At 37.6% G+C, this 18,720-nt stretch overlaps 1 long non-coding RNA gene across 1 annotated transcript; it reads left to right on the forward strand.

Annotated features, from left to right (window-relative positions):
* Positions 1-18,327, forward strand: LOC114028288. The gene is made up of 3 exons (XR_003567343.1): positions 1-62; positions 12,969-13,031; positions 18,268-18,327. It is a non-coding gene; the product is annotated as an uncharacterized LOC114028288 (long non-coding RNA).
* The last annotated feature ends 393 nt before the right edge of the window (positions 18,328-18,720 follow it).

Below are 18,720 nucleotides of genomic sequence, written 5' to 3' on the forward strand. Positions count from 1 at the left end.
CATGATCTTTGAATGTTCCAATCACAGTGTACCCTTGTGGCCCGAGAACTATACATTTCTAGGTAAGGAGACTCTCTTTTGCCATTCCTGCTGACCTTCACTTACCTTTCAGTTCTAAACTGATCCTGATTCATCCTTTGACTTCTCAATCAATTCCTAAGACTGTAATTTGCTCAACCATACCCTATGTGTTTGGAGAATATGGTTATGACACCTGCTTCTATGTCTACAGGTTTGTTTTCTGCTTGCTAAAAATTTCCTCATCCAAGCACAGTACTGAGACAATTCTTCTACAACAGAGATTAAAGATGGAATATTACAGGGAATATCAAGTAAATCAAGTTTGACTTGAACATAAAGAGTGTAAGAGGTAATGATATGTAATCAGGATATATAAGGATGTATATGTATGTGTGAATGTGGCTGTGTAAGTAGGTTGGAACTAGGTTGTGAAAGTCAATGCCAAATAGGTAAGTGTGTATTTGATCCTAGAGATGATGATCCACTGGATTTATTAGGCAGGGAAATGAAATCAGAATGTGCTTTAGGGATATCATTTTGACAGTTATGTAGTGGATGGATTAGAGAAGAGTGTGACTTGAGATGGAAGACCAATTAGCTACTGCAATAGTGCCAGTGAGAGGTGACGAAGTCATGAATCTCTTGACTGGGTGACTGGAGAGAAAACAGATGTTAGAGATGCTATGGAGGTACACAGAACAAGTCTTGGCAACTGACTGAATATATAGGATACGTGATAATTGAGAAGTTAAGGATAACTCCAAGGTTGTGGACCTGAATAACTGGAAGGAATGGTTAAACCCTGAGATTTGGGTGGAAGTGTCAGAGGTGGTGAAAGATAAGTTGTTTTGAACATAATGCGTTTTGGACACCTAAGGGACATCCAACAGGAAATATCCAACAGTTTAACTGGTGACGCCAGACAGAAACTCAGCAGAGACTAAGGCTGGAAGTGAAATTCTGGGATATATTTATAGTATGAGGACAGCTGAACCAATGAAATCACTAAAGAAAGAGTATGGAGGGGATGCCTAGGAGAGAGCATGGGAGCACATCTACAATTGCAGGGCAGGTTATGGATGATGATCCAGCAAAGGAAGTAAATGAAAGCATTTCTTAAATATCTTTTATGTGCAAGGCACTGTGCTTACCCCTGGGGATATAAAAACAAAGAATGAAAGTCACCTGTTAAGCAGAAGATTCCATGGGACCTGCTAAATAGTGACTGCTAAGATTCATTACATAGTGTGTAACATATGGTTTCAGAGCAGCAAGGTGATATGGGGGATAGAGCCCTGACCTGGAGTTAGGAAGATTCATCTTCCTGAGTTAAAATCTGGCCTCAGGCACTCACTAGCTGTGTGAACCTAGGCAAGTCACTTAACTCCATTTGCATCAGTTTCCTCATCTGTAAAGTAATCTGGAGAAGGAAATGGCAAGCCACTCCAATGTTTTTTGCCAAGAAAACCCCAAAAAAGGTCATGAAGAGGCAGAAATGACTGAAACAACTCAACAAACAAACCAACCAACCTTGTGGTTTCAATGACCCCATCTTATTATGTGTATCGGGATATGTTTTGCTTTGTTTTGTTTTCAAGACTTTTTTGAATTTTTAAACTGTAATAGAAATCCTTCCTCAGCTGAACAATGTAAATGAATCAGTATTCCATCACACACATATATCATGAATTATATACAATTATCATAGCTCTATTAAGAAGTAAGGCCTTTCTTCCTCTGTTAGGATCTTTATGTATTGGAAATATATTTCCTCCTCCCCCATGGAATCTGATTCAGCATTTTACATGCAGATAGAATCCCAAAATATGTGGGGGAAGAAGGGGTAGATAAACACTTCTGGGATGACTTTGATTCCTTACCTAAGAGAATAACTCAAGACCATTCTTTTGTTTTGTTTTGTTTTACAGGAAAATTTAAGAGAGGATTCACTGAAAAAATTTATATCCACACCTCTTAGCATGATTATTGTTAAGTATTAATTGTCCTTTATAAAATAAAGGATAATTTTAACTCTAAAGCCGAATGAAAATATCTCCCCGTTTTCCCAGTAGGAAAAAAAATTAATCTGGGATGTGATGGCTCAAGGCACCTGGCATCACAGATAAGATCCCTTCTATCCCCCATTGTTATCCCACTTTGAGTGAATCAGAGAATATTCCGCCTTCATAATCTCGTCCCCTTTAATCAACTACTCTGCTAGAAAATTCCAAATTGTAAATCTGGAAATGGTAGTAGCAATAATTCATTACTCCCCACAAATTACAATCCTGAAACTCCCCCCAGATGAAGACTTATATCTAACAAATATCAGAAATGGGACTTTTCTTATACAAGAATGCATGTTATTTGTGCTGCTACCCTACCACATCTTAGAAACAGCTTTGGAAAATGATAGCATACAGTACCCTACCACATCTTAGAAACAGCTTTGGAAAATGATAGCATACAGTACCCTACTCCCTTCTCCAGCCTTCTTACAGCTTCAGTTGGATTCACAGATTATCCTTCAATCAATATGTTTGACAGACATGTTTTGGATATGCATCCTTTTCTCCCTCCTCCTCCTACACCCCAGCCTGTCTCCAAGTATGGGTCTCTTCCTTCTATCTCCTCCTCTTCCTCTCCATGCTAAGCTGTTTTTGCTACCAAATACTCAGAGTCCTCAACTATAATAAGTACTTCCTAAAACAGAAAACTCATTGAATAAAAATTATGTTCATGTAGTACTTTGTAAAGCGCTTTCACATATATAACCTCATAACACCCCTGTGTGTGTATATGTGTGTGGGAGGGGGAAAGTTGTTGTGCGGATATTACTGTTAACACTCCAGGGCACTGAGATTTGGAGAATCAAGGTGACTGGCTAGGTGGTCACAGAATCACAGGCTTATAGGATCAAAGATTTAGAACTTGAAGAGAGACCTTAGACGTCAACTAGTACCTCCCTCATTTTATCAATATCAGAACTAAATTCCTGAGAGCTTGAGTGACTTAACTCCAGTCACACAGTGAATAATAATAATAGCTAATAATAGCTAACATTTATGTAGCACTTACTATGTGCCAGGCACCATGCTAAGAACTTTACAATTTTTGTCTCCTTTGATCCTCACCACAACTGTGGAAGGTTAGTACTGTTATCCCCATTTTAGGAGACCATGGCCAGTAGTCTTGATCTCTGTCTTGATCTCTGTCTTTCCCCTGGACTCCAATGACTCTGGAGGGGAGAATGAGGCCGATGACTTTGCCCAGCTCTGCCTCACTTCAATCCAATTCACTTGCAAGTTAGGACATCACCCTCCTGATGTCCTTGGTCTTCTTTGAGAATGAAGCATGAACAACATCCTCATTTAACAGTTGGGGAAACTAAGGAAAACAGAGGTAAAGTGACCTGCTCAGGGTCACACAGCTAGTAAATATTTGAGGCAAGACAGGTTCCAAACTCTGGCCACCCTGCCACATTGGTCATCAAAATTATAAATCATGGAGCTGAGACCCAAGGCAAGGCTTTTTAACTTTTAAATCCAGTGCACCACACCCTCTCTGCTTATTTTCAATGGTTTGCAATAGGTACAAAAGGGAAATTGGCCTTCCTTCATCCACTAGAATAGTAGGAGGAAGATGCTAAAAACCAAGCATTTAATAGGAAGTATGCTCAGAATGGAGGCATGCATGTGTGTGCCTGGACAGTACATGCTCATGTGGTCCAATAGTAGAGAAATGACATTGATGTTTCCTTTTGCATTACATACATTTGAATTGTATCTTCCTTAGGTAGAAGCAAGATGGTGGCTTGTTAGGTATGTGTTAGAGCAGAAGTTATTAACCTTTAGGGTGTCCTTGGCCCTTGGACAGATGAGCAAAGCTGATGGACCCCTTCTCAGAAAAATATTTGTAAATGCATAAGATAAAATACACAGGATCACAAAGGAAAACAGTTATATTGAAATAGTTATCAAAATATTAACATACTGGACCCCAGGCTAAGAATCTCTGTTAGAGGGAATTCCTATTGAGGTATGGGTTTGATTAGATGATCTTTGAGGCAGTGAGGTGTCATGAGTAGAATGTTATATTTGTACCAGATGTTGATATCAAATCTGTATCAGATCTTCCTCTAATACATTGGTTATAGACAATCACCTTACCTCTCTGAACCTCAGTTTTCTTGTCTGCAAAATGGGGTTAATAATACCTGTAGAACATACCTCACATCATTGTTATGATGCTCAGCTGGGATAAAATATGTAAAACCTTAAGGAACTACAAGAAGAATGGTTATTATTATTCTTTTATAGTTAATCTTTTATGTGTATTGCACAGGTAGGTGAAATTATTTCACTGAGCAAAAGTATTAGGGATGCAACTCTATGCTCTTCACATATTAATCCACAGCTTTTCCCCTGATATTTTTATGCTCAATGGGTCTTACCCTGAGAAGATCAAGATATTCCTAAACATTGCCTTCAGCCTTTAGTTCAATTTCACCTCTGAATTCAAACTCCTAGTCTTCAGCTTTGAGTCAACTAAAGAGTGCAGTCATGCATCCAAGGCTATGAATTAAAGATGAGTTGCTGATCTGCTTCAGTGAACAGTTTCAACACTGGGAGTTCCCTACATAGATGTCATCACCAGATTCAGGTCAATAAAAAGAATGGAGAGGGCAAGAGAGGGAGAAGAAGATGGGAAGAGACTGATTATAAGTTTTTTGAGGGTAGGGACTTGCTTCTTTGCATGCAGCTAGATGGCACATTGGACCTGGAGCCAGGAAGACCTGAGTTCAAATCCAGCCTCAGACACTTACTAGTTGTGTGACCCTGGGCAAGTGACTTAACCTCTGTCTGCTTCAGTTTCTTCACCTGTCAAAAAAGGATAATAATAGCAACAACTTCCCAGGATCAAATGAGATAATATTTGTAAAATATTTTGCATAGTGCCTGGCACATAGTAGGTATAATATAAATGCTTAGTCCTCTTCCCCTTATTCTTTTCGGTCCAGCTTTTGCTGGCCTTTTTTATGAATTTTACGCTTAGGTGTCCAAATAACAATTAGATATCATGGGAGAAAGCTTCTACAAGCCTAACAAGCTCTTTAATGTATTCTCCAGTGAAGCCACATGGCTTGATGCTCTCTGTGTATTTCAGGTGTTGATTAGTATCATCAGCATCCTCTTGGCCTCTTCTGAGGCTGAGATTCTCTGATTCTGATGCTTTGTCCAAGGTGCCCCAGCTGGGCAAAGTAGCCCGGTTATGAAAGTAATTACAGAGAAGAACTAAATAAAAACATCAAATTATTAACAAAAAAAAGTAGTAATTGGAGAGGATTCAAAGGAGAGAAACCACAGAGGGAATTTTTTGGTGTCTAGTTTTTTTTTTTTTATTTTAATGCTTTCTGTCTGATATTCATGTACATTATAATAAAATTCAACTGTAATCACTTGCTCTAAATATTATGCTAAAATAGTATATCTTGGTATGACTACTGGATGTCTTTTTGTATGCAGAGATGGAGGTTCACAAATTCAGTGAATAAATAGTTTTGACAGCATTTCAGTAGTTTAATGGAGTCATTATTTCATCCACGTGAGTCCTCTTCCCATTCATGGAGATTGAAACCCTCCCGCAAACCCTCTCTTTCCTACTGTATTCTCACACAAAGGTTGTCTTTCCTTTTTCAGTCTATTATTCTATGATTCCTGTTCATGTCTGTCCATTAATCCTTAAAAGAGGATCTATCAAATTCATTAGAGGTCTTAAGATCACTGAGATTTCAACCTAGAAGGGACCTCAGAAGCCATTTCATCCAACTTCCGCTTTTTACAGAGGAGAAAACTGATGTGTCAGGACTTGCCCAAGGTCAGGACTGGGGTTCAGAAGAAACCCAGAGGACAATTGTTCTTTCTGTGAGCTGTGTGAATTCTGCCCATGTACACAATGAGCAATCATGAGATAATTACCATCAGGAAGAAAATGAGACCTGTAACTAAGGATGTGACATTCCTATTAATAAGAGTAACTAAAAATCACTCCTTTGGAGAAAGTAACCAAACACAGGAAGGAAATTGACCATATGGGTGCTCTCTGGAACTTCTGCCACTGTGGGGGTCACCAAAGAAGGGGTCATCTTCTCATGGAGAAGAATCTTTTTCTCAGAGGCTATTAGCATTTTCTCATCTATTCCATGACCCGGATATGTCATGTGCATTTCCATCTCTGTTATATGGTAGCTTGGTGGTACAGTGAATAGAGCACTGGGCCTGAAGTCAGGAAAACCTGAGTTCAATCCAGCCTCAGATACTTACTATCTGTGTGACTCTGGGCAAGTCATTTAACCTCTCTTTGCCCCAGTTTCCTCACCTACAAAATGGGATAACAGTAGAATCTGCCTATGTGACCCTGAGCAAGCCACTTGACTTCAGATTGCCTCTGTTTCTTCATCTGTAAAATGGGGGGGTGTAAATAATTGCACCTGCCTGGCAGTTATTATGAAGATCAAGAGAGATAATATTTGCAAAGGGCTTAGCACAGTGCCTGGCATATATTAGGCATCATATAAATACTTGTACCCTTCCTGTCCCTCTGTAGTACTGTAGTTCCTAGTCAGTTCAACTCAATTATATTAAGCAACTGTTAGTACAGAATGCTGTCCCTTAGCCCTGGTGATGATGGTGTGTGTGTTCAGTCATTTTTCAATTGTGTCCAACTCTTCATGACTCCATTTGCAATTTTCTTGACAAAGATACTGGAGTAGTTTGCCATTTTCTTCTGAAACAAACAGGATTAAGTGACTTGCCCAAGGTTACACAGTAAGCGTCTGAGGATGAATTTTAACTCAAGTCTTCCTGACTCCAGACTGAGCACTCAATCCACCACAGTGTCTAGCTTGCATACAAACAAGAAAGTCTCTACCCTCAAAATATTTATAATCAGTCTCCTTTCACCTTGTTCTCTTTCTTTTGCCCTCTCCTCTCTTTTTTATTGAATCCAACCTGTGATAACCTCTCTGGAGGGAACTCCCAGTGTGGGAACTGTCCACTGAGGCAGATCAGCCACTCATCTGTAATGTATAGCCTTAGATTCATGACCTTTTGTTTCTCCCCATGCATTTTGGTTTGTTTCCTAGTTCTACAAAGCAATCCTTTGGTGGTTTGATATGGCCCTAAACAAATTAATTTTGTTAGTATTATCATTTTTATCATATTAGACATGGACAATTTCAGAATTTGTTTTGCTTCACTATGCATATTTCTTCTGATGGTTTTGGTTTATTCTTCTCAGTGGGGGGAAGCAGGTGGGAGGGAGAAAAAGAAATGCTTGATAATTTTTTCAAAATTAATTTTTAAGAAAGACAAACTTCATGGATCCCTGAGGAGGTAAGCAACTTTGTCCATGTTCACAGCTAGACTGTGTCAGAGGGAGGACTTGAACCCAGGTCTTCCAGGCTCCTTCTATCTGTTAGTCCATATAACTCCTCCCAAGATATACATAAATAGCCATAAGACAAACAGGAGCATAGAAATAACATAACAAAGTACAAAAATGTATTTCAAGTTTAAGAAATAAAAGAACATTTCCAAATAGGACAGACTACCTTTCTCAATTCTACCTTTCGCTGACTATTATGTCCCACTGGTGTCTTCAGACTATCACTCCTTAAATATGTCATATCCGAATCATCTGTCATGTCACAATTCACCTTGTTTATTTGTAATAGGAATTCTCTGGCCACCAATGCCTGAGAGGCCTATTTTCACCCCTCCCCTAGGACTCTCCAATACCCTCAGGATGTTTAGAGGAGAGCTCTCATTTCTTCTGGTGGTTTGAATCTCCACCAAGTATGCTCAGTTCCAACTACCCACTTAACATCAGATTAGTTTTAACAAGAACATTTACTTCAAATGTATAACTTGAGTGAACATACAGAATACTTCCCTCTAGACAGCTGGGTGTGGGTTGTGGGATGTGGATTCAATTCACAATTTAACTCTGCTCCTATACAGCAGCTCTCCACTAAGAGGCAAGTCCCAGGCATTGTGGAATGTTCTCTGGCTGGAAGATCCAGGTAGTTGATAAAGTAATATCTCTCCTATCTGCTCCCTCTGTCCCCACCCCTTCATTACTCTTTGCACTACAAGATGTCCTTTATCCTGGCTGAGCTACTTCCTCAATGTGGCAAATGTTAGTATGCTCAAATCCTTTGGATAAAGAGTTGATTCCCCTCCTTTTACACAGATGTGTCTTTACCCAGTTTGACAAGGTGGAGAAAGGCAAGGCATAAAAGTCACACGTATCAAATCTGTTGATGACCCAAAGCTGGAGGAGGGTGATGGATAGCCAATTCATTGTTTGACAGTCAAATAGAAAAAAAGACTCTTAGCAGACTATAATAGTGGACCAAATCATATTGCGTGAAATGAATTAGGAGTAAACTTACACTTTTTTTGGATCTACTTAGCAAGCACAGAAGAGTAGAGACATGACTTAAAGAGTCGTTGAGGGCTAGGGGTAAGAAGGGAGAAGGTCTAGGGATTTTAACAGGCTATAAGATCAATACGAGTGAAGAGTGTGATAAGTCAGCCAAAAACAATAAATAATGATATATGGCTTGGTTAAGCATAGCGTCCACCCATTATACGTGCTTCCAGTCAGACTATATGTCTCATATTGTGTTCAGTTTGGGGACATACATTTTAGGAAGAATATAGATGAACTCAAATGTATTCAGAAGAAGGTGAGAAGATTGAGCTCATGAGCTTTGATTGAAATAAGTGGGGATTTTTTCACCAAAGAAAAAGAAGACTAGGAGTGGGAACAAGTGTGGGATGTGATAATGGTCTTTAACTATTAGAAGAACTCTTTACACATGAGTCATTAGATTTGGTCCATGTTGGCCCTACATAGCAGAGCTATGAACAATATATATTGGGGTAGAGACACAAGCTTAGGCTTGATAGAATGAAAAAGTTTCCTACAATTAGAAAAGCCCAAGAGTGAAATAGATTGGAGAGGTGGCAGTTTCCATTTACTGAATGTCTTCAAGCAGAGTGTGGAGGACCCCTTGTTTCCAGTGTGATAGAGACAATTGTCTCTTATCTCTCACCTTTTGCAAGAAGTCTTTCCTGATCCCCTTAATGTCAGTGCCTTCCTTCTGTTGATTATTTCCAATTTGTCCTTTATATATCTTCTTGATACAGATTTGTTTACATGTTGTCCCCCTATTAGGCTGTGAGCTCCACGAAAGGAGGGATGGTTTCTGTCTTTGTATGTCTAATGCTTAGCAAAATATCTGGCATGTAGTAGGCACTTAAGAAATGTTTGTTGTTTACTTGACAAGTTATAGCTTGGACTACGTGAGAAATAGCTAGTTTTCATTTCCACAAAAATCACCTGAAAAATGCAATCTAAGGGCTCAGTGAAAGGTGAACAAAGGAAGCCATAAATGATATTAAGAAAATACTATTGGTGGGAGAGTATACTAACCTGCTGAAAACCTGTTCTGAGGTTAGGTACAGATTAACATCAAAAGGGGTATTCCCAAATAAGAGCAAAAGTAGATGAGGGCCTGGGTACCCAAACTGTGGGGAGCAGGAGATGTAATTAGGGGCAGAGACTCATGTGGGGAAATTAGGTGCTTTGGATAGGCTGTAATCTCTATAGTACCCAGCCAATGGGGAAGCAGGGGAGGGAAATTTGAATCAGGAATAGGGAATAAAAAAAGTGTGTATCTGTTTAATACACCTGTGTCCACATGTGGAATATCTAGTCTGGCCAGGTCTGGCCAGGTCGTTAATCATACTTCTTCTTGGTTCAAACAATAGCTTCATGGAGTTTGTGGTAAGACCTTTTGCTGCTTACAACTAGATTTCCTCTGAAGTCTCTTCCATATCTCAGAGTCTGTAATTCCATATAACATTTACATAAAGGTAAACACAGAAAGACAGTTATAAAAAGTAAGAAGATAATAATAGCCTCTGTAGTTCATTGTAGGCAGACTTTACCTGTCATAGCGTGTTCGGCTCTGGCCACCACTGTATAAGAAGGACATTGATAAGCTTGGAGAAATGAGAAGAGGGCAACCAGTATGGTGTATAACCTTGAACCTGTGTTATATGAGAATCATTCAAATAAAATGGATATGTTGGTCCTACAGAAGAAAAGACTCATGGGAGACACGGTAGCCATCTTCAAGTACTTAGAAAACTATTGTATGGAATAGGGATTGGCCTTAGTTTGTTTGGTCCCAGAGGTTCGAAACAGGGGCAATGGGCTGTTACAGAAGCAAATTTAGACTTGATGTCAGAAAAAAAATTCCTAAAAATTAGAGTTGTCCAGAAGTGGCATGGACAACCTTGTTGGATAAAGACTTTCAAAAAGAAACTGGATAGCCACTTGTCTGATACACTATAGTGTGGGTTCCTTTTGTGTACTGGTTGTAATAGATAGCCCCAGAGGTCCCTTCCAACTCTGAATGCTTAGTGATTCTAAGATCAGGGTTATTAATAAAACATGGAATGGCTTCTATTAAGATGAGTACATAATAGTGATAAACTCAGCACAACAGTTGACTTGTACACAAGTTTCTGATTCCTTTTTTTTTTTAAATACTATTCCTACTCTTTGGTCATCCAGAATTTTTAGATTTTTCTTTCTAGGGTAACTTAAATAGAAATATTCTGGTGAAATATTGATATTCTTTGTTTCTAAGTCATTGGGAGAGGAGGAGGAAGTGTTTGTTATTTCCACCATTGTTATTTTGACTCAATGAAGTACCCATGAGAGAAATATTTAATTATTATGGTTGTCGTAGACAATCTAATAAAAGAATAATAATTGAGATTTTAATCTGATCATCAAAACAGCAATTGTGCCAAGATAGCTTTTTCAACTTAGAGACCATTGATGAAGCTTTCTCCTTAAGGAATTGCACCAGCTGTTTCAATTTTCTCTTTCTAAGCTAATCCTTTTCAGTGATATCCCAAGTATGTCTTATACTTGGAACATTTTCTTCAAATTATTTCAGAGGGAACTAGAAATGGTCAAGAGATCAAGACAGAAAGCCGCAGACAGGATGAACACTACAGACTGTACTAATTTCTCTGGATTATCAGTCATTTATTATAGGGGGAAATTACAAAAGGAGACTAGACAATGAAAGTTAGATTCAGTTTGAGAAGCCAAGAACCACTCTTATATAACAAGGAAATGGGCAGTAGTCATTAAGTGACAAAAGAAAAGTTGAGTAATTTGGCAAATGTACTACTTTTTTAAGCTTCATGAGAGATGGTTTCAATAGCCTAAGAAATTTTATCTTATCCTCAACATCTGAAAAAGTAAGGAACAATCTGAAATACTAACTTACTTCAAGCAATATTTATTAAACTAATAGAATTTCATGTTTATTCAGTTTTTTTAATCTTGTAAAAGTCCTTCAGAAAAGGTCCAGTAGCTCCTGGGAAGCTGTTTTGTTTATGAAATCAAAAAAAGTAATTTATAAATTGGCATCTTTTCCTTACCTGTTTATATTTACTTTGCATTTTTTTTTGCATTTATCCAAAAAACTTGACAATGAATATATTGGATATGGGTTTTAAATTTGGTGGCTGTACTTCTTTTTCTTACCCCATATCAATCTCCCAAAACAAAAGAAAAAAGAACTGTCAGCTGGGTGTCTGGAGATGTGGGTTCTTGTGCTTATTCTGCCAGCAGGACCAGGACACAGGCAAGTCCCTTCCCTGATCTCTACCTTGGTTTCCTCACCAGTAAAATGAGAAAGTTTGGTGTGGATGGTCCCATTAAGGTGTTTTAAAGCTCTCAAATTCTATGATTCTAAATCAGGGATTCTTAACCTTTATATGTCATAGATCCCTTGGCAGTCTGGTGAAGTCTATGTACCCTTTCTCAGAAAAATGTTTTTAGATACAGAAAACACACAGTATTATAAAGGAAACCAATTATATTGAAATGCAATTCTAAAACATATAAATATATACACACACATATGTGTACACACATATATACATACATGTATACATAAATATTATATATATATGTACATACTATATATACATACATACTATATATATACATGTATATACATATATCCCTATCCATATATCCATATATCCACATGTGTGTGTGTGTGTGTGTGTGTATAAATTTCATTGACCTCCAGTAAAGAACCCCAAACCTAGGGTAAATCAATGTTTATTAAAACAGTTGATAGTTGAGAGAAAACTTTTTCCAAATCTGTCTCCTGGGGGATATCAGATATCCTTAATGAAGTCCCAGCAAAAAAAAATCACAACTTCCAGCTATTTTCATGGGGATAGCCAAATTCTTCCCTATCTCATACCTTCCACCATGTTTTTCTTCCCACTCATTAAAACCACTGTGTATCTCCTTCACAAAGTATTTCTCCCATACCTCATCATGGTGTGAAGGTGATGCTGGGTTTTTGAAGTCTGTATCAATAGAGTGCATGCTCTCACAAGTTCAACCATGCTCAAAAGATAGTAGGGTGGGGGGAAGGGAAGAAGCACTTATTATGTGCAGGCACCATGGTAAGAGTTTTACAAATATTATTTTATCTGAGATTGAGCCTAGGCCACAGATTGAATCCATGAAGAGGCTCCACCCCCATAAGGTTGGTCTCTTGGTAATGAATTCTCTGATTATGAATTCATCCATGAAAAAAAGGAAAAATATAAAGTAACTTTCAGCCAAGTGAGTCTGTTTTCTACTTCTGCAGTGAATGAAGGGTAGAATGGCAGAAAAGGAGGAAAGGGGCATTAAGGATCATATAATTTTTATACTATCTATATGTTTTAAATTAACTATTGATACTATAAATGTAAAATCTGAGGATCAAAGATTTTGAGCTAGAAGGGACCTTAGAAGCCATCTAATCAAATCCCTCCATTTTACAGATGAGAAAACTGAGGTCCAGACAAGCTAATTGACTTCCCAAAGTTTGACAGAGAGTGACAGAGGTGAGTATCTTTCTTCAAGTTTGATTACTCCAAGTCCATTCTTCTTTCCCCTCTACCACTCTGCCTCTTATCCTTTGTTCAATGACCATGGAACAAACAAAATTACCAGAAGGAATGAAACACAATGTTCTTGACATTCTTGAATCCAGAAGAAAGAAGGAAATTGAAGCTGAATGGAAGACTGACTCACAAATTAACCTTAGGCAAGTGTGAGTTGGAAGTGTGCATTTTTATCATACTTCTGAAGGTAATAAGTAATGTCATGCTACATTTGGCAATTGTTTATTGTAATGATCATCATAAGTATCTGTTAAAACACCACTGTGAAAATAATTTCAACAAAAACACAATAAAAAACCATCCAGAAAAATCAGCATGTACTTTAGCATTTGGTGGTTGGAGTAAAAAAGTAACATATTAAATGCTTACTTTGCACCAAGCATTATGCAAAGGACTGGAAATACAAATGCTAAAAAGTTAAGATACTCCCTGGTCTCGAGGACTCTCAAGGGACTATTGGGAAAATGACTGGCAAAGGGGAGTGGTGGCTAGCATGGGTCACTTTGGTTCAGAAAGTTACAAGGACGGCACTTGGGCCATAAGAGCACAGACTGATGTGCTCCATCCAAAATCAGTGACAGAGTTGATGTGCTTGTGGTTTATTGTCCCAGAACTGAGGGGTAGGAGAAATGAAAGAATACCCCTTTCCCTATACACACATACCTGGGACAAGAGTGCTGGGATGAGGATGGGGAGGGAAGTTAAGGATCATTGTAGCTTTTCTTGAAAGATTAATCTTGAAGTCATGACCAATCACAAAAGCAAGCCTCAAGGTGGACTTTTCTCAAGGACAGAAAGGCAGCTAGGGAGAAGAGGCAGATGGCCAGGGAGTAGGAATTAAATTATGTCTTTAGTGCAAAGATGAGAATAGGTGAAGATGACAAAAAATATGCTGGAAAATATGAATAAGGAACAATAAATTAAAGAGAGCAAAGACATGTAGACAACACATAAGATTCATGCCTATTTATTATGAATGATTCTTTAAAGAAAAGAATGGAAGACTGACCAATTCTGGCTAACCTAACAAAAATTAAAATTGAATATATTTTAACAAAGAGGCAATTACACATCATTAATATGGAAGTCATTCCTGAATTAGTTGTCTGTGTACAGTAAAACCTGGACTTAATTAAAATTGATGCAAAACCAGAAAAAAGACTAAAAATGAGAAAATGATGTAGTATGTCATTAAAACAACTTTGTCCTAAAGTAGCTTATCAATGATGAAAAATGGGATGTGGACAAAAGATAGGACATAGCACCTAAAAGAGTTTCTTACAAAAGTTTAACTGATAGTTATCAATTGTTATAACAACAAAAGCAAAAGAATATAAAATACCTTAGACTGCTGAGCAAAGAGATATGACAGTCCAGGTCAACACTGGTTTAGAATATAAACCCAGTTTGTGTTTTTGTTGAAATTATTTTCACAGTGGTGTTTTAACAAATACTTATGATGATCATTACAACAAGTCTTGCAGAGGATGATGATAAAAAAGTTGTAAATAGTAGGGTCCCATAAAATAGAGAGCAGCAATGGAGAATAAAACTAATTTAAAGAAAGCTAGATGAGAGAACCAACTAAGCAAAGTCATCCTGGGGAAATTTAAGAATGAAAATGGAAGGACAACAAACTGAAGAAAAATCAAAGAGATCCATTGAAGACAGTGGAACCAGTAAACTTGGACCCTAGGTTTACTGACTGTGCTTATTCTGAATGTGCTTTTAGAGGAGGTAAAAATGGAAGGAAACAAACCAAAACATAAAAAGGGAGATAAATAAAAAACCAAAGCTTTATTATAATGGGTCTACAAAGAGGAGTTCCATGCTGGAGACAACACAATTGGGAAGGCGTTGAAGACCAATTCATAAGGTATCTGAAGGAGGGGAGAATTAAAAAAAGGCATGGAAAAAAATTCAGACTTTACTAATACAGAAAAGAGATGATTGAGAAACCATCAATGACTATTGACCTGTATTCATACTTCCCCATCCATGTAAAAATTGTGTAAGAATAATTTACACATGCATTAAGAGCAACATTGAGGATATATGAGGAAATAGGTAGGCTTTCCCATTGAATCTTTCACAAGTATGGAAAGTATTATGACAGCTAGAGATTTCACATCTGTAAAACACTAGTGCTACTATTTTGCTGATAGCACACTAAGATAACTCTTTTTCTCCCTTTTTTCTTCTTTTAATCAGTGTTAGAATGTTTATCTTATTTGTAGCATGAGTCCAAAAAGCTTGTCTAAGACAAGTCCATAGCCTAAATTTTGCATTCTGGCCTAGAAACTTCAGGTAAACTTAACCTGCTTGATCCTTTTTCAGGGACCCTCACACCTCTATAAGAACTTTTCTGAGTTTGTTTTACCTTATAGTTAACCTGCTTATCCTAGTGAGGGGTGGGTTAAAAATTATATTTGAAATGTTTTTACAGTAACAGGGATTCACTGGGGGAAATCTTGGGTATTCTTTAGTATAGGGACCCAGAGGAAGTTTTTCTGAACACACAAGGAATTCACTTATGGTATTAGGACCCCTGGAGAAATTTTTGAGTGACCTAAATATTTTCTCTGGACCCCAGTTGGATAGCATTATGCATTTAGAGAATAAAGGAGTAGTTTGCCTAGGAGAATTAGGTTTTCACCTAAGGTGGAGGGGCATCTTCAGGTTTTTAAGACCCCAGGGTTTAACTCTATGCAGAGAAAACCCCACAAGTTCTGAGACACTCTGAAAGGTCCAAGTTTTTACTTCTGAAGAGGAAGGTTTGATTTTCTCATCTAATTTTGTTCAAGATCAAACCCAATCAGTAGATGGGTATAGTGTAGAAGAGCCCTTACTGGTTAAAGGAGAGCATCCCAGTGTTCCCTTGACATAGTGCCAGATTTATGTAGCACCTAACTGAGTCCAGAGTATAAGGGTCCTTCATTGGGGAGAAGGCAAGTGCTTCTATATAATTCTGTGGCTAAACACAAATTATTTATGATGACAAAAATGAAAATCATCAGTGCTGGAGGGACCAGATGACAATAATAATATTAATGTATTTATGGTAGAGCTGAGACAAGCAGATTAGTGTTGCTACACAAGTACTAAGCCAAATGGGTTTGGATTCTCACCCAAAAGATTGATTCCATCCAACCCCATATCCCTAATACTTTTGGGAAGAGCCCAGTGCTCTAAGAGCTCAGGAAGAATGAGACTTTTCCTTCTGAAAAGGGGCATTTAATTTTCTTTTCCTTTCTTCTTCTTCTTCATTTTTTTTTACTGTTTTGGGGCTGGGAAAGATCTTTTGCGAAAGCCAAGACAGGTAACAACTTAGGAGAACTTTACAAAAATGATATCTGTTCCTTAAATTATATCACCATGAATTTGGAAATATGAATGAATGCTGATTTCTGGATTTGTTTGTGAAATCTACCAAATGGACTCTTCCTGAGAGTAAGACTCTGTGGAAGGCATTCAAAAACAATAACACTGAACCTATCCCAAGGCGATGGATAGTCAGTAAACTCACAGCTCCTGATTATGGTAAGTATCTTTCCCCCTCTATGGAGTCCTCATGAAATCCCTTAGGCATGTTGCTCCTTTTAGCACCCCAAAAGGTGGCAGGGCCCTTATAGAGTCTTGAGGATTCACTTCTTCCCATCTGTCTGGTTGGCCCTGTCTCAACTCCCATCTAAATGCAATGGTTGTTACTGGGGCAGGGGCAAGGGATCTGCATGCTCAAAGTACTCATGAAGCTGGATTCCTGAGGCAGTTGATGAAAAAAAGAAAGGTTTTATTAAGTACTTATTATATTCTGGGCACTGGGCTAAATATTAGAGATAAAAATTAAAAATAAAGGCAGTCCTTGCCCTCAAGGAACTTACACTCTAACTGGAAATAACATCTATAAAAAAGTACAGCTATAAGCTAAGAATCTTTAGGGTCCATTGGCAAGTCAGATGGCAGTGCCCTGGCATCCAAAGTTCCTCTGAGCCTTCTCATCATGTGGCAGAACATGTGGTAAGGGTTGGTGGTGCTCCATCTCATCAAAAGTATTATAATTTGTTATTCCTAGTTTCACCTAGTGGTGGAAGAAGTCATAATGCTTTTGCCATCTAATCGGGTAAAGGGGGAATGGAAATGAAATGGAAAGTGTCCCATGAGTAGACTTGGCCAAGTTGTAATTTCTCTAAACTTAAATTTCATTTTCTCTGTAATGATAGAGGATAATACAAATTGTCAATGTTGATAAAAGATGGAAATTGTAAATGTTGGAGAGGCTTGGTAAAGATAAGAATGCTAATATCATCTTGGTGATGCTTTAAATTGAACCAACCACTCTGGAAAGTAACGAAAATGTCCGTTCATACTCTTTGATCCAGAAACCTGAAATGCTAGGGATCTATCCCAAGGAAGTTAAAGATAGAAAGAAGATCTCATATGCTTTTAAATATTCACACCAGCACTTTTTATGATAGTCAAGAACTGGAAACAAAGTAAATGCCCATCAACTGGTAAATGGCCAAACAAATTGTGGCACATGAATGTAATGCAATGTTACTACTGCACTATAAGAAAAGATGAAGGATTTGGTGACTCATAAGAATATATCTATATCTATGCACTGACATAGATATATACATACTGAAACAAAGTGAAGTGAGTAGAATCAGGAAAACAATATATACAATGATTACAGCAATGTAAATGGAAAGATACAGAGAGAAAAAAAAAGACCACTGGGTAATTAAAGTGACCAAGCTTCGTGAAGAAGAAATGAGAAATGTCGTTCTTTCCACTCTCTGTAGAAGTGGAAGACTATGGATGTGAAATATTACCTAAACCTGCAAGTGTTAATAACAATTACTAATATTTAATTTTAATTGTTGTATGGCCTTTGTATACTTAGCATTTTGTAAAATGACTACAGTACATAATATAAACCTAATAATCGTTTGATAAATTCATTTGGATTGAATGGCTTCCATCAACTGGTAAATATTTATAGGGTATTTACATAAAAAAGAAGAAATTCACTTAAAAGCCTGTACTTCTTTATCCCTGATTTCTTTTCTATTATTGCACTTAAGATTAGCAGAAGCATTACCTTTGTTGCTTCTGTTTCATTACTGTTGGTTTTAACTCATGAATTGTGTGTGTATGTGTGTGTTACTTTTAGGTCAAGATCTATTGCTTCTGAAGTATGGAAACTCTGTTTGAAATCTTCCTCCTCTCCTTCAGGTCAGTCATTTATATCTAACTTGTTGTTTCAGAGAGTTGTTTGGGCCATTCAGAGACCACATGATTTACTCATGGTCACACCATCAGCAGGTCACAGGTAAAACTTTAACCCAGCTCTTCTTTACTTTAAGGTCATTACACCAAGGTCCTACTCTTTGATTTATGGATGTTGTAATAAACATTTATACTAAAAATTGATTTCTTAGAAAAATAGAGTAGATAGGGCAAACTTCAACCTTTAAAAATATTATTTTATGAGTTTTATAAGCAGTGACTGAAAAATGTAAATCATCATAATCCTAACTGTGATTTTACTTGTGATGTTCATATGCAAAATAATTTCAAGGGAGGTGTACACATAAGAAAAATAAGGAGAATCTATGTAAGAAAG

Source organism: Vombatus ursinus, unplaced genomic scaffold (assembly GCF_900497805.2).
Source record: "Vombatus ursinus unplaced genomic scaffold, bare-nosed wombat genome assembly UNPS02014874.1, whole genome shotgun sequence".
Taxonomy (NCBI): domain Eukaryota; kingdom Metazoa; phylum Chordata; class Mammalia; order Diprotodontia; family Vombatidae; genus Vombatus; species Vombatus ursinus.